The sequence below is a fragment of the Protopterus annectens genome, chromosome 2.part0 (assembly GCF_019279795.1).
Source record: "Protopterus annectens isolate FY-2018-M chromosome 2.part0, PAN1.0, whole genome shotgun sequence".
Taxonomy (NCBI): Eukaryota; Metazoa; Chordata; order Ceratodontiformes; family Protopteridae; genus Protopterus; species Protopterus annectens.
In genome coordinates this window covers 1976519839-1976533845 of record NC_056728.1, presented here as the reverse complement: position 1 = coordinate 1976533845, position 14007 = coordinate 1976519839, and the positions used below count along the sequence as shown (strand labels likewise).

Sequence of the window (14007 nt, the reverse complement as noted above, 5' to 3'; positions counted from 1 at the left end):
ATTCTGGCATCAGCAAATATGGTTCCCCTTTCTATAGTCTCATCTTCGTTATCCTCCATGAATACTGGAGCCTACTCAGGATCTCCTGTGTCACCCGTCGGGGATTCAACACTCCAACATTCAGGCCCTCAAATTAACTGTATGGTTTCTCCACTTCCAGTAATAGTTAGACAGTCCAGGCTCTCTTCCACAGTTTCTGACATTATTTTGGCTTCTTAAAAGAATTCTACCAAAAAGGTTTATAAAAACAAGTGGAAAAGATTCTCTATTTGGGCATCAGATAAGGACATTGATCCCTTTTCTGCACCAACTTTGGCTATTCTTCAGTTTTTGACAACTCTTTTCAAAGATGGTACCAGTTTCTCTACAATTTAACTTCAATTGGCAGCAGTTTCAAATTTCCACACAGGAAATAAATCTTTTCCCTTCACTTTCACTAGATTGTGTAAAGTTTTTATGAAAGATATTTTTCTTCTAAGGCCTCCAATAAAAGATCACTCACTGCTTTGGGATCTTACTGTAGTACTTGAAGGTTTGACACAAAAACCCGTTGAACCTTCAGACAAATCTGACATAACATTTCTGTCATGGAAGATGGTTTTGTTGGTAGCTATAGCTCTGGCAAAAAGAATTTCTGAACTCCAGGCTTTTTCAGCAAAAACTCCTTACATTGTTTTTCATAAAGATAGGGTTTCTGTGACTGGATTAACACTTCCTTTTTACCTAAGGTAGGTTCTGAAAATAACATTAACCAATCCATTCACTTGCCAGTTTTCTTTCCAGATGTTGCCAATAAAGGAGAGTACATGCTTCAGCACTCCTTGATGTGCACAGACAACTACGTTTTTACCTTCACAGGACAAAACAGTTTGGAAAGTCAGACCAGCTTTTTGGATCTTTCTCCCCAAATCGCCAAGGCCAACCAGTTTTTAAAGTTACCCTAGCTAAATGAATTACAGACTGTATCTCATGGATTTACTCTCAAAAGGTTATGACATCACCAAAACCTCCCCAAACTCACTCAACTAGATCCATGCGAAAGCATAATAAATGAAGCGGCCTCACCAAAGGTCTGACTGTCAAGCACCAAGAACCACAGTGAAAAAACGAAACTACAGCAGACCACCACTAAAAATCACAGTTTAATGGCAATATAAAATCTATAAAATATGAGCGCTTTCGGGCTCCTGCCCTTCATCAGATAAAATAATGCTTCTAATACACAAATATTTAAATAAAATAACAGCCAACCAAAATTCAGTATTGCACCCACCTATGTTTAAGGGCGGATCTCATTGGGACAACCTCTTTGAGTCCTGGATGCCTGTGAGCCAAAAGCTCTATTATCCATCTGGCTTCCTCTCTTTCAGTGATATTATTCGTATCACCTCCCCTGGCATTTATTCTCACATTCCATATTGCTCTAAACATGAAGTGATGCCCCTCATTATTGGATATATGTCTATAAAGAGCATTCCACTTATTCCTGTTCCTTATGGCTGATAAATGTTGAAGGATTCTGACCTTAAACATACAGTTGGTTTTGCCCACATAGAAGCTTGAACAAACCTGACACTCTGCTAAATAAACAATATTTTTAGTTCTACAATTGGCCTTTGCTCCAAACTGATAAAACTCTACCTTTTATAGGCTGCTGAAACTCCACTTCTTTATTTATATAACAACAGGCTTTACATGTGCCACATGATCTGGTCCCCTAATTCATATATCATCTGTTTTTGCTCTTCTTTCCCTTCTTTACTCAAAATCTCCTTTAAATTTTTATTTCTCCTAAATCTAAACTTCGGTCAATCTCCCACTATTCCCCTCAGTTTATCATCAGTCATTAGTATCCCACAATTGTTCCTGATTATATCGCAGATCCCATGTACATTGCTACTGTAGGTCAGCATGATCCTGACCTCCTGATTTCTAACCTCCTTCTACCCTTAGAGCTGCCAGCTCTGTTGTTACTCCTTAGCCATGGACACATCCTTTCTTTCTTATATTTCTTCCTTGAGCATGTCACATTACATATTAGATCTTCATTATAACCCCTTGCCAGAAAAAAAACCTTCTAAGTTACTGACTTCTTTCTCAAAGTCCTGTTCTTTTGTACAGACCCTTGACACCCTTCCTAACTGCCCCATAATTATATTACTAAATGTAAACCTCGGATGCATACTATCATAAGTTAGTATGCTATTCTTCCAACATTTCTTCCTATACAATGTAGTTTTGAAACCATCCTTATCTTGCATTATCCTAATGTCAAGGAAATCTATCATGGTCCTTCAGAAGTTAACTGAAAACCGAAGAAATGTGGTGGTTGTTTCCAGATAAGCAATGAAGTCTCTCAGCTCTCTCATCCCCCTTCCACAACATAAAAATATTATCCACAAAAGTGCCTATATAGCCAAACTTTTTCCCTCCAGATATTCTGTGTCCCTAACACAAATTGCCTTTCCCAATGTGATAAAACCAAATTTGCATAAGTGTTAGCACAGGAAGTACCCATGGCCACCCCCCTGTGCTTGTTTATATGTGTTATTTGCACATGTAAATATGTTCTATTCCAATACTAATTCTAATAAGTTGGTTAGCAACTCCAGCCTCCTACCTCCTGCCAAATGCATGTCTCTTAGCAAACGAGAGATAGCATTTACCCATATTCATTGCTTATGACCGTAAACAAATTTTTACGTCGTGTTACCATGTTGTGATCTATTTTACCACTTGTCTTCAAATATTCTTTTAATGAAATTAAAAATGTCCCGTATCCCTAAGTATCTCTTTTACTACCTCTACATGAGGTCTCAATGTATATTCCACACATATGGATATATTCTGTGTAATCCACCTTCTCCCGGAGACAATGGGCCTAATGGGTTTTTAAGTCCTTGTGCACTTTCAGCAAGGCTTTAAATATCAGAATAACTGGATGTTCAATCCATAAAAACTTAAACAAATCCTCTTCCATCAATCCTGTACTGGTCAGATATTTCAAATTACCCCGTACCTCATTAACCAATCTAGTGACTAAAACGGGTGAAATTTGAATGAATGTGGTTACATCTGACAACAATTCTTGTAATTTACCTAAATACATACTCCTGTTCATGAACCACCACTGCTCCCCCTTGTCTGCTTGTTTAATAACCAAATCTGTATTATTCTGTAAATCATGAAGTGCCTGCCTTTGTTTAATGGTTAAATTAAAAAAACATTTTATTATTAGTATCCTGTAAATATGACATGACATCTTGCTCACAACATTTAATAAATGTCTGTATAGTCAAATTAAATACTGGGACAAAACAACTAGTTTGTCTCAAAACAAACTGTCTTGGTTGGCTGTCTTTAGCATACATTTCTTTTAACATGACATTCTTACTAAATAGCATAATGTCCATTATAATTTCACTAAAATTACTGTCCCTACTGGGTACAAATTTAATCCCTTATTCAGGACAAAAAGTTCATCATCTGTAAGAGCATAGTCAGTTAAATTGAAAACAATAGAATCACCAGTCACTGGGATATTCTCCTCTTCTTCGCTCCCCTGCCCTTGCTGTGCGGTCTTTTCCACTCTGCCTTCTTCTTAACTGGGGCTGGTAAAATGAGCAAAGAAACGCTCACTGTTCTGTGTTTTGGGTCTGGCCCCCAAACGCCTATCATCGCTGCCTGTTCTGTTGTCAGTGGACGAATGCCTCATGGCAGCAACTGTTGTTATATTGGCAACTTCTCCACCCACACTGGATGAAGATAAAACAATATCAGAGTCTCTGTCTCTGCTGCTTTCTCCTCGGCCTTCAGGAGTCTCCGCTGACATACCTCTCATGTTCGTCTCTCTCTCTCACCCATTCTTGGATGTACCCCTGTCATCAGCTGTTGTCCTCCCTCATTGGTTATCTCCCTAGGAACATCTTGGTTATTCTGCCCTCCTGGAACCAACCTCCTGGATGACTCTATGGATGTAGCAGTATTGGTGTTAGTATTGACATTCCTGTTATTCTCTTTTGGCCAGACAAATATTTGCCCAGACATAAAGTCCGCATAGTCTCTATGCAATTTTTTGACTTTCTGTTGTTGCATCCTCTGCTCTGTGGTCGAAAAAACACAATACATTTCATCCAGTCTTTTCACATACCTTTCTTCCTTAAATTCTGTCTCCAACTTCTGCTGCAGTGACTCCACCTCTTTATTGAGTTGTTCTTCCTCTGGTGCAAAAAATTCTAACAATCTCATATATGAGAAAGCCATATTTATGTTGATTTGTTGCCACTTGGCTAACAATTCAGGATAGTGCTTTCCTTGGGTGGGCATACAGAACACCCTCATACCCCTCGGCACCATACCAAATTTCAAGCAAGCCTCAAAGTGATTTCTTTGCATTGCAGGCGTTTCAGTCTATTGACTTTATATGTGAAATCTCTCAAAGTCTCTTCAAAATTATGTTCTATAGCAGTACTTACAGGCTCCATAACTTGTCTCTGTGTGGCAACATGTAAATCTAAACTCAACAGCGGATTATCCGCTGTAACCAAGTTCATCCTAGCTCTTTCAGCCCATGTACACGGAAATACTCTCGGTTCACCTTCTTTCTCCTTATTCAGAACAGTTGTATCCTGCATAGTGTGCAAGTCCCCAAAACACACAATAAGACCAAGCGAAAGGATAATAAATGAAGATGCCTCACCAAAGGTCTGACTGTCAAGCACCAAGAACCACAGTGAAAAAAACAAAACTACAGCAGACCACCACTAAAAACCACAGTTTAATGGCAATATAAAACATATAAAAGATGAGCGCTTTCGGGCTCCTGCCCTTCATCAAATAAAATAATGCTTCTAATACACAAATATTTAAATAAAATAACAGCCAACCAAAATTCAGTATTGCACTCACCTATTTTCATGCCATTTCATGTTGCTATATAAATAAGTGGAGTTTCGGCAGCCCATAACAGGTAGAGTTTATCAGTTTGGAGCAAAGGCCAATTGTAGAACTAAGAATATTGTTTATTTAGCAGAGTGTCAGGTTTGTTCAAGCTTCTATGTGGGCAAAACCAACTGTATGTTTAAGGTCAGAATCCTTCAACATTTATCAACCATAAGGAACAAGAATGAGCGGAATGCTCTTTATAGACATATATCCAATAATGAGGGGCATCACTTCATGTTTACAGCAATATGGAATGTGAGAATAAATGCCAGGGGAGGTGATATGAATAATATCACTGAAAGAGAGGAAACCAGATGGATAATAGAGCTTTTGGCTCACAGGCATCCAGGACTCAATGAGGTTGTCCCAATGAGACCCGCCCTCAAAAATAGGCAGCTGCAATACTGAATTTTGGTTGACTGTTATTTTTTTATTTTTTCCTTTTCTTCTTTCTAAAATATTTCTTTAAAAAAAGTCTCTTTTCTCTCTATCATGCCTGTCTTCAACTGTCATGGCCAACAAGCTGATAGGCTTTAAAAAATGTACTTTTTGCAGGCACAAAACTCCTAACTCAGACACCCACAAGGAGTGTGTATATTGTCTTGGAGCAGTTCATTTAAACACCAGCTGCTCTATATGTGATGCTTTTAACACAAGGCATTAGTTGATAGATGCAGCAAACTTATATTGAAGGGTCTTCTTCCTCCTTCAACTGCATCTTCTTCAGGGGCTGAAACCCCCCCCCTCCAGTGAAACCTCTAAAACTCCTTTGGAGCATAGAAAGCAGTCCCTGTTAAAGCCCCCCCCCAGGACTTCCTCAGAATTGCCTCCAAAAGTTGCTAAAGTATTGGATTCAATGTCCTCGTACCCGAAGGTATACATCTTGGATCCAAAAATCTTTGGATCCTAAAGCTTCAAATACCACATCCTCCAGTTCCTCCAGAAGTCTTTCTGAAGCAGATGTGGATAAGATGATGGGAAAGTCTCTCAGAGCTCAGATGGGTCATTTCAGCTCTGGCCCCTATTGCATCCATGAGTCTCTAGGCCACTACTCACACAGTACTATCTCCTTCTCTGATCTGTCCTTCAGTTTTAGAGCCCCAGGATCTGACAGCTCTGTGAGTATTGAATTGGATCTGAAGAGAATTACTTCCTCAATGGCATCCCTGATCAGTTCTGCTCCTATTCCTTTGGATTGAATTGGGTCCTGGAACCGAAATTTTGGCATTGGATCCATGGGGCTGGCATCTACTCTGATGTTATCAGATTCATCCTTGCCACTTGGAGTCTCAGTGTATCCATCCTTGCCACTTGGAATCTCAGTGCTGGACAGTTCGGGTCCAGTTCCCTCCTTCTTGCATGGATCCGGTCAAAATCATCATCTACCTGTAGTGGAAGTCTCGGCTGTGGTGCATATAGTTGTGGACGGCTTCTCCCGGTCCATCTGCCTTCGAGGTTGTGCAAAGGGCTTTTTCTCTTTCTAGAGATCCAGTCTCTCATCCCTTGGATCCACCTACTATTCCCTCTTTGGTTTTGAGCTCTGAGTCCATCAGGCCTATTCCACAGGGACAGCCATTTCCAACTAGCTTCCAGTCATTTCCCATAGATGAGCTCCCCCTCTTCTAATACCTCACCTGCACATCCCCCCAAGGAGATCCATCTATTCTCAACAAGGCATTCCTCTACCAAGACCATCTAAAGCCCACTCAGCTAGATCTATAGCCACTTCATCTACTGTTTGGTCAAGAACTTCTATTGATGATATTTGTGCAGCAGCCACATGATTCATGATCATACCTTTGTTACTCATTACAAATTGGATCTAATATCCAGAAACAGAGCTGCCTTTGGCTCAGTGGTTCTCCAGAATATCCTTCCATGAGGGCCACCCAAGATTAACGTAGCTGGGGACTCCGTCCCATTCATTGAGGAAGAACGAAAAGGACAACATCAGATTTAAAAGTTATGTACTCGCCATAGCTAGGCATCTGTGTTGGCTATTTTCATTTTCCTTCAACTCACCCCCCCATCCATCCCCCTTCCTAAAATCTTCTGGAGGAATATGTTGGATTTCTTATTGGAACTTGTAGTTCTGGGGTTGAGCCCTGTTCTTTGAACTATCCCTTTCTTTAACTAATTTATGGGGATCTTATGGCAACAAACTCGATCTGAGTTATTGAGGGTACAGGGAGGAGCTTGAGAGTTGGATACAGAGTCTAAAGTATGCGGCTGAGTCGGATCCGAGGATCGGATCTGTAGCACATTCATTGAGGAAGAATGAAAATGGACAACACAGATGCCTAGTTATGGTGAGTACATAACTTTTAATTACCATGGATAGGAAAACCATTTCTAATCTGTATCTTGTCTCCACCCTGACTTATTATTATCTAACCCAGAAATACATGCTTCTTTTTTAAATTCAAACTTTTACTTGAAAATACTTCTTCTTCTTTCGGCTTTTCCTGGTTAGGGGTTGCCACAGTGGATCACCTGTCTGCTCATGATTGGCAGTGGAGTTTTACAGTGTCTAGTTGCCAGCCCGGCGGCCAACCTTCCACAGAAGGCACACACACACACACACACACACACACACACACACACACACACACACACACACACACACACTCACACACTCACACCTTTACTTGAAAATACTATTCTACATATTTACTGCCTTTATCTATCTAATGTAAGGTCTTGGACAGTCTCAAAACATATGTACCATATTAACTCCTAACTGCCAACTAGAGTTATCCATTTTCCTGCCACTTCCCGTTAGTTTATCTGGAGTCAGGTGCAATCTATGTATGATTCTTATCTGTGTGCCCCAACATTTCAGCCACATAGTAATTCTGAGTACAATGTACCCACCTAGTTCCACTATTCTTGTGAAAGTGTGAATCATGCCTTTTGTGGCCAAGTGATCTGCATCCCCCTCCCTCCATTGAGAGCAGAACTGTGTCTATCCCACAGGCCCTTATAACTCATCCCACTCTTCCTTTTGACCAACCAGTTTCTCTTCCTCCATGGGGCTGTCCCTCCATGTGTAGAAGTATTTTCAAGTCAGATAAGCAGTGGTGCACTCTGGTTTATGAGAATGCACAGAACAGACATTCATTCTACTTAAGTATACTTTATCAGAGACTGGTAATGTTGAGGAAGCAGTAAGAAGCAATACAAGCAGCAGGTTTCTACCTAGATTTGTCAATGGATGATATTATATGGCCAAATCAGCAGCTCTTAGTATGTGTTAAGGGGTTAATACAGGACAAACTAGTGACGCAAATGTGGGATAAGTGAGAGTGATGGCACTAGAACTGAGTGGTCTTAATTGCATATATGAAAGACATGACTGTTTTTTTTCTGCTGGATACCATATTTACTTCACAAAAGGTTTAAGCAGATGTGTCCTGAATGTAGGGGAGTGGGTGTTGCTTTAATTCATAATTTGTGGGAGTGTAAACCAGTAAACAAACTTGAATGGTTATTAGCTGTTCAGTAGGACTAGCAAGCTTACAGATAATTTTCTTTCTTTACAGTGATCGACTTGGAGACTATGCACCTGACTTGAACAACTTACATATGGTTACTTGCAAAAGCTGCAGTTATATGAACTTTTATTTGCTGCACAGTGGACATCTTCTCAATGACTAGCACCACAAGACCCAGTTAACTGTATTAATAAGCAAGATTTCATGTCAATTTTGATGAATTGCTTAATATGTCAAAGGTTTGTGATTGTTTATCAAATTTGGTTAACTGTAATAAATTAAATATTTTTGGCACAAGTGTCTGACTAATGAAAAAGTGTCCAGCTTTGTGGACAGACATAATTTTATTGTAACAGTGGAGTCTTTATGTTATCTTAGATTTTGTGCAGTGTTCATTATGATTCCAACTGTTACATCTGTTCATATTGTAGTGTTTGTTACAGCTCATATTATTTTTAGACTAAGAATTTGTTAACTGTTAATAAAGTTGTCAAAAAAAAAGAAAGAAAAAAATGCATTCAGTATATTAATTGAATTATTACCAGTGTATTCATGCTGTTTGGTACCTCAGATATGTAGTTTTCATTATGATTCCTGTTTCTACATTGTTGTTTCAGTTTTTTTGTGTCTAATATCCTGTGTAAGTGAATCTAGACTGATAATTTATTTAGTTCACATTTACTGTTCTTTAATTGATAATAAAGTTGTTGCAAAAAAAAAAAAGTATTCAGGGTTGGAATCTTTTCTTGCCTCACATAAAGTATACAGAGCTTTCTTATGTAGCACCTTTTCACTTTAGGCCACCTGTTCAAGATCCCATCCTCTCTTGGGACATTTCTTGCAGCGAACAATAATTTGGTGAATGATATCCTACACTGGAATTAAAAATTTAATTGTCTCACCTCAGAAACTATATTTAGTTTCTTAATTAACAGACGACATATTTATTTTAATATCAGAAGGATTTAACTGGAGATTGGATGGTATATTAGTATATTACATTTCATTTTTTCCTCAAGTAGGCCACTTTTGTCCTATATTTGCTTTAATATGTATACTTTTGTATGCTGTGATGGTTCCTAAGTAGGCCATGGTTGTAAGGTTCTAAGGCTTTGCTTGTATGTTTCCTGGATTCATTTATCTGACATTAGAAATAAAGTAAACCATTATTTTTTGTAAATTTACAGGTCAACATTATTGACATTATTATTGTTTTACATGCATATGTAGAATTTGCATGATTTTCAATGATGTGGAATAGCAATAAATGTCAAGATTGTTGTGAAATGCGTCTTGATGCTGCTTAGGCATGTAATATGATCAGCACAGCACCAATATTCCAGGAAGCAGGCTGCATATTAATTTAGGGCAACCACATTACTGGCAGCAACTATACTACTTAACTGTAGCAAAGCAGCCACACTGTGGGCAGTCACTTGACTCATGTGACAGAACAGTAAGGTGGTACACCTTCAAAGGCACAATAAAGTTCTTCAAAGATGCAGTACGGCCTGCACAGTAAAGTGCCAGTCCAGCTCCTTATTTAAATGAGAAGGAAAGGGAGGGATAGGAAAAGCAAAAAATGGTCAAAAGCAAAATGAGAAACATATACAAGGGTAACCTGAAGGAAAGTCAGGTGGAAGGCAAGAAGAACTTTTTTGATGACAGGTGCTATTTTACATGCTCTTAGAAGGACAAATGGGGATGGTAACAAGGAACTTTTATGAGAAGGAAAGAGGAAGCAGAGAAGATAGTAGGAGCAAACAGACAGACATAAAACAGAAATGGGGAAGTATGGACACAAAATGAAGAGACAGCAGCAAAGGGATGCAGACATAGAGAGGGAAAATAACTGGTGATTGGGAGGGTTGGATAACATGCAGGACATGGGGAATTATATATACGACTGGGGAAGCCCATAATGCAGAACACTGTGAGGAGCAAATGGTCTGCCTAACTGACCCAGAGGAGACACTAGACAGAGATTAGTCACTTCCATGGCTGACATCATGGGCAGACTGCCCCTGGAGTTGCTGTGGACAAGGCTAGATAGTCATATGACTCTATGAGGCTCAACAGAGGCTGTCTAGGGTCCAAGTATAGCTGTCTATCTGTTGATATACCTCAGACATGACCAGCCACTGCTTCTGATATGTGGTGACTCTGTGTGGCACCTCTGGGTCACTCTTAGAAGGGGAACGTGTATCCCCTCCTGTGAAGTGGCCACAGAGGCCACTAACAAACTCTCAAGGTCACCTTCATCAGAGTGACCTTCATCCCTCTGTTGATAGAGAGACCTGGTGACCACTTGTTACCCAGAACCAGGTGCATTGCTTGAGCAGATCTAGGTGGCTATTGCTACTCCACATCTTACACCACAGCTGAACCTGTAGAAGAAGGAGAGAAAAGTGAAAAAATACAACACATTCCCTCACATGTGTATGACAAACAGAATTTCAATTACACATGACATGCCTGGGCAGTCTATCAGACCTCCATAGACAGGTGTCCTTGTTGAAGGCTAGCTCCTTAGCCACAGGAAAACAGACTATCCAGTGCAATGTAATCTTGACAACAAAAAATAGCCAGAAAAAAACTGACTGAATGTATGAACCGTTTTTACTGTGTCATGCTGACTCACTCTCTCCATCCTCTGCCTCACTTCCCACAAATACAGCATGCTGTGTGGTGCCTCCCAAGTCACTACAGTAATGCCTGCTCTGGTTAGCAGAGTGGATGATGACAATTGTATAACTCATTGTCCTGACAAATTGGTACCAGAGACCATCTTAATGGCCAGAAGGTACTTCTTGTAGTCACTCTGTATCAGATACAAAAATATCTTGGTACTGGAGTTGAACCAGGCAAGATCCCTGCTGAACTCAGAACCTGAAGAGGCTATATCCACTCAACAGGCCTGAATAAGGAGCAAAATAGTAGGTCCATGCACATTGCCACATGTTATGGACAGCAGGTGATGTGCATCATCATTCAGGAACAGTGCACTATTCAAAATAGTACTATGGACTTCAATATCTGTGCTTAAGCATTGTATACACATTACCTTTTAGCCTCGAGACAGGCAGTGACATGCATGACAATATTGCTTAGTTGTGATAGCACAATACGTTATGGCATTGATTCAGAGATGATCAAGCTAAGTTACTTTATTAAAATAATCACTACACTAAGAGACTTGTAAAATAATAAAATGTGTGATCACCATATTTTAGTAGACCACATTAAGAGTAGCAATTTAACAGGAATTCACTGGAGAAGACTTTAAGAAGATAAGATACTAGTAATGTACATCAACACTGCACCTAAGTGCTCATGATGCAGGGCAGCAATAGGGACAGATAGGAAACAGTAGACTTTGTGAGACAGCTTAGTGCAAGCACATGTCAGGGTACTGTCTATTTCAGAAGGAGTTCACTCTCAAAGAGAACATAACCCATGAGTATGACAGGGTACTGCATGATTGGAGGAGGCAACACTGTGCCTATGCATACATGCAAGACGTGCTACAGGTGAAACAAATGCTGCTGTGCATAGGTCATGACATGGCTGTGTGCAAAGAGGATTGTAAGAGACACAGAATATACCCAGCCACTGTGGCTGTTAACACAGTGCTGTGAGAAGGCGATCAGTTGTAACCTGACTATTGCTGTTGTCAGTATGAGACAGAGGTGGAAATGGACACAGCACAATAGCAAACAGGTATATAGCCATGGAAAGGATGATGGAAGATTGTACTGAGACACAGGAATCTGCCAAAGACTCATGCGCGCACACACTAAACAACATTTGTAACAAACAGATGCACACGTCTTGTCAAATGGTCAAGAGAAGGATAACAGCATTAAATCAGGAGACAGGGGTACTATTAAAAGCCCAAGACACACACACACACACACACACACACACACACACACACACACACACACACACACACACACACACACACGTGCATCTTGGTAAAGAATAAAATTGACAAACCTTTCCAAGACTGTGTGTGGCTGGGAATGGCAGAGGATATCATTGCTGCAGGCAGCCATAATAGGACACTGTTGTGTTGCAGGTTCACTGATATAATACTGTATGCCAAGAGCAAGGCACAAAGCATTACCAGGGGCAGTACCACCACAGAAAATGAACCACCAACATAGAAGTAGCTCACAGAGGTGGAAAAGTTCATATGATGTTAATCAGTCCCACTGCCACAGTGGCATTTTTGGTTATATGCCAAGCTAACTCAGTACTGGGCAGCTTTCAAAAGATCAAACTCCCCTCCTTCTTTCTTCCTTCGACAGCTCATTTTCTGAACTTATTGAGAGAGAGAACCATTCAGCTATTACAAGAAGTGAGTGGTCAGTCATTTTCTGCTATCCACAAAAAGAAAGTCCCCTGACTTTTCACAGAATCCAGTGCTGATTTTTCAGGCTTACTGCTCAGATAAGCACCATTTGGGGATGCCCTTCTTTCTCATTTTATTATTAGATTTATTATTTTCTTTCAATATTTATGTTTGTTTTAAAAATATATTTATTTTAATATTTTACTTCCGTCAGTGTTTATAGTAATTTCTGTGGGAATGTCTGCTTTGTAGCAGTGTTTATTGGCTTCTACCTTTGGGAAATTCTTGATGTTATGTCTCACCTTCATTCATTGCTGGTTAAGGGACTCAGCCATATACAAAAGCTCGAGAGCTTCCACCGGCTCGTGGCTATACCCTATCCCATGATGCTCAGGGAAGATTACCCAAATCTCGTTTACCACTAAACAAGATTAGGTGCTTTCATGCAGGCTCTAGGCTAAGTGGAAACCTTTCTGTTTATCTCAAGTGATTCTATAAAAATGTTATAATATACTGTAGTTTTTCTAACTTTAAAGTGGTGTGGTAATATTTTGAGAGTGTTCGTTGTTGTGCTGTTTTTGTTGGCCTTTGCCTACTGCTAGGCCCATCCCAGTCCCAAACTGGTTTAATTTAGAGAGTTTCAGGTCATTGCTACTATTATTATTATTATTTCTGTTCTCGTTGGGTAGTCCGTTTGAGTTAGAGGGCTTCCTTCGGCCCTTTTGACTTAGAGGGCTTTCCCCTCCCTTCCTTTCCCTTTTTTCTGTGTAGGAGTTAGTCGTTTTAGTTAGAAACTTCTCCTCCTGTTATTGTACTGAATAATTTAGAGTTTTTTGGCTGTATGTGTGTGTGTGTGTGTGTGTGTGTGTGTGTGTGTGTGTGTGTGTGTGTGTGTGTGTTAACTTTACATATTCATATATACAAAAAAAGTTTTTTTTTTCCTTTTTTTCCTTGTGTGTTCCTAGTTAGGGTTCTGGCTTGGTTGTTAACTGCTGTCAAGAATGTCTAAGGATGCCAGAGAAGCAAAACCTTGGGGTTTTAAGAAATGTGACAAGTGCAAGCAGAAAATGTCTCTGACAGATGGACACACCAGCTGTGTGTATTGTTTGGGTGCTGTCCACCTTCAAGAGTCGTGTTCCTTCTGCCATGCCTTTAGTTCTAGAGTCTTAATGGAAAGAAGGAACAAATTAATAGTTAAAGGCTTGTTAAATA

The 14007-nt window shown here is 39.9% G+C and overlaps 1 long non-coding RNA gene across 2 annotated transcripts in view; it reads left to right on the top strand.

Annotated features, from left to right (window-relative positions):
* The window catches only part of LOC122793681, a 913742-nt gene extending 904573 nt beyond the window's left edge, over positions 1-9169 (top strand). For both annotated transcript variants that reach the window (XR_006363507.1, XR_006363506.1), the window contains exon 3: positions 8487-9169. This is a non-coding gene — a long non-coding RNA (uncharacterized LOC122793681). The remainder of the gene's footprint in view (positions 1-8486) is intronic.
* The last annotated feature ends 4838 nt before the right edge of the window (positions 9170-14007 follow it).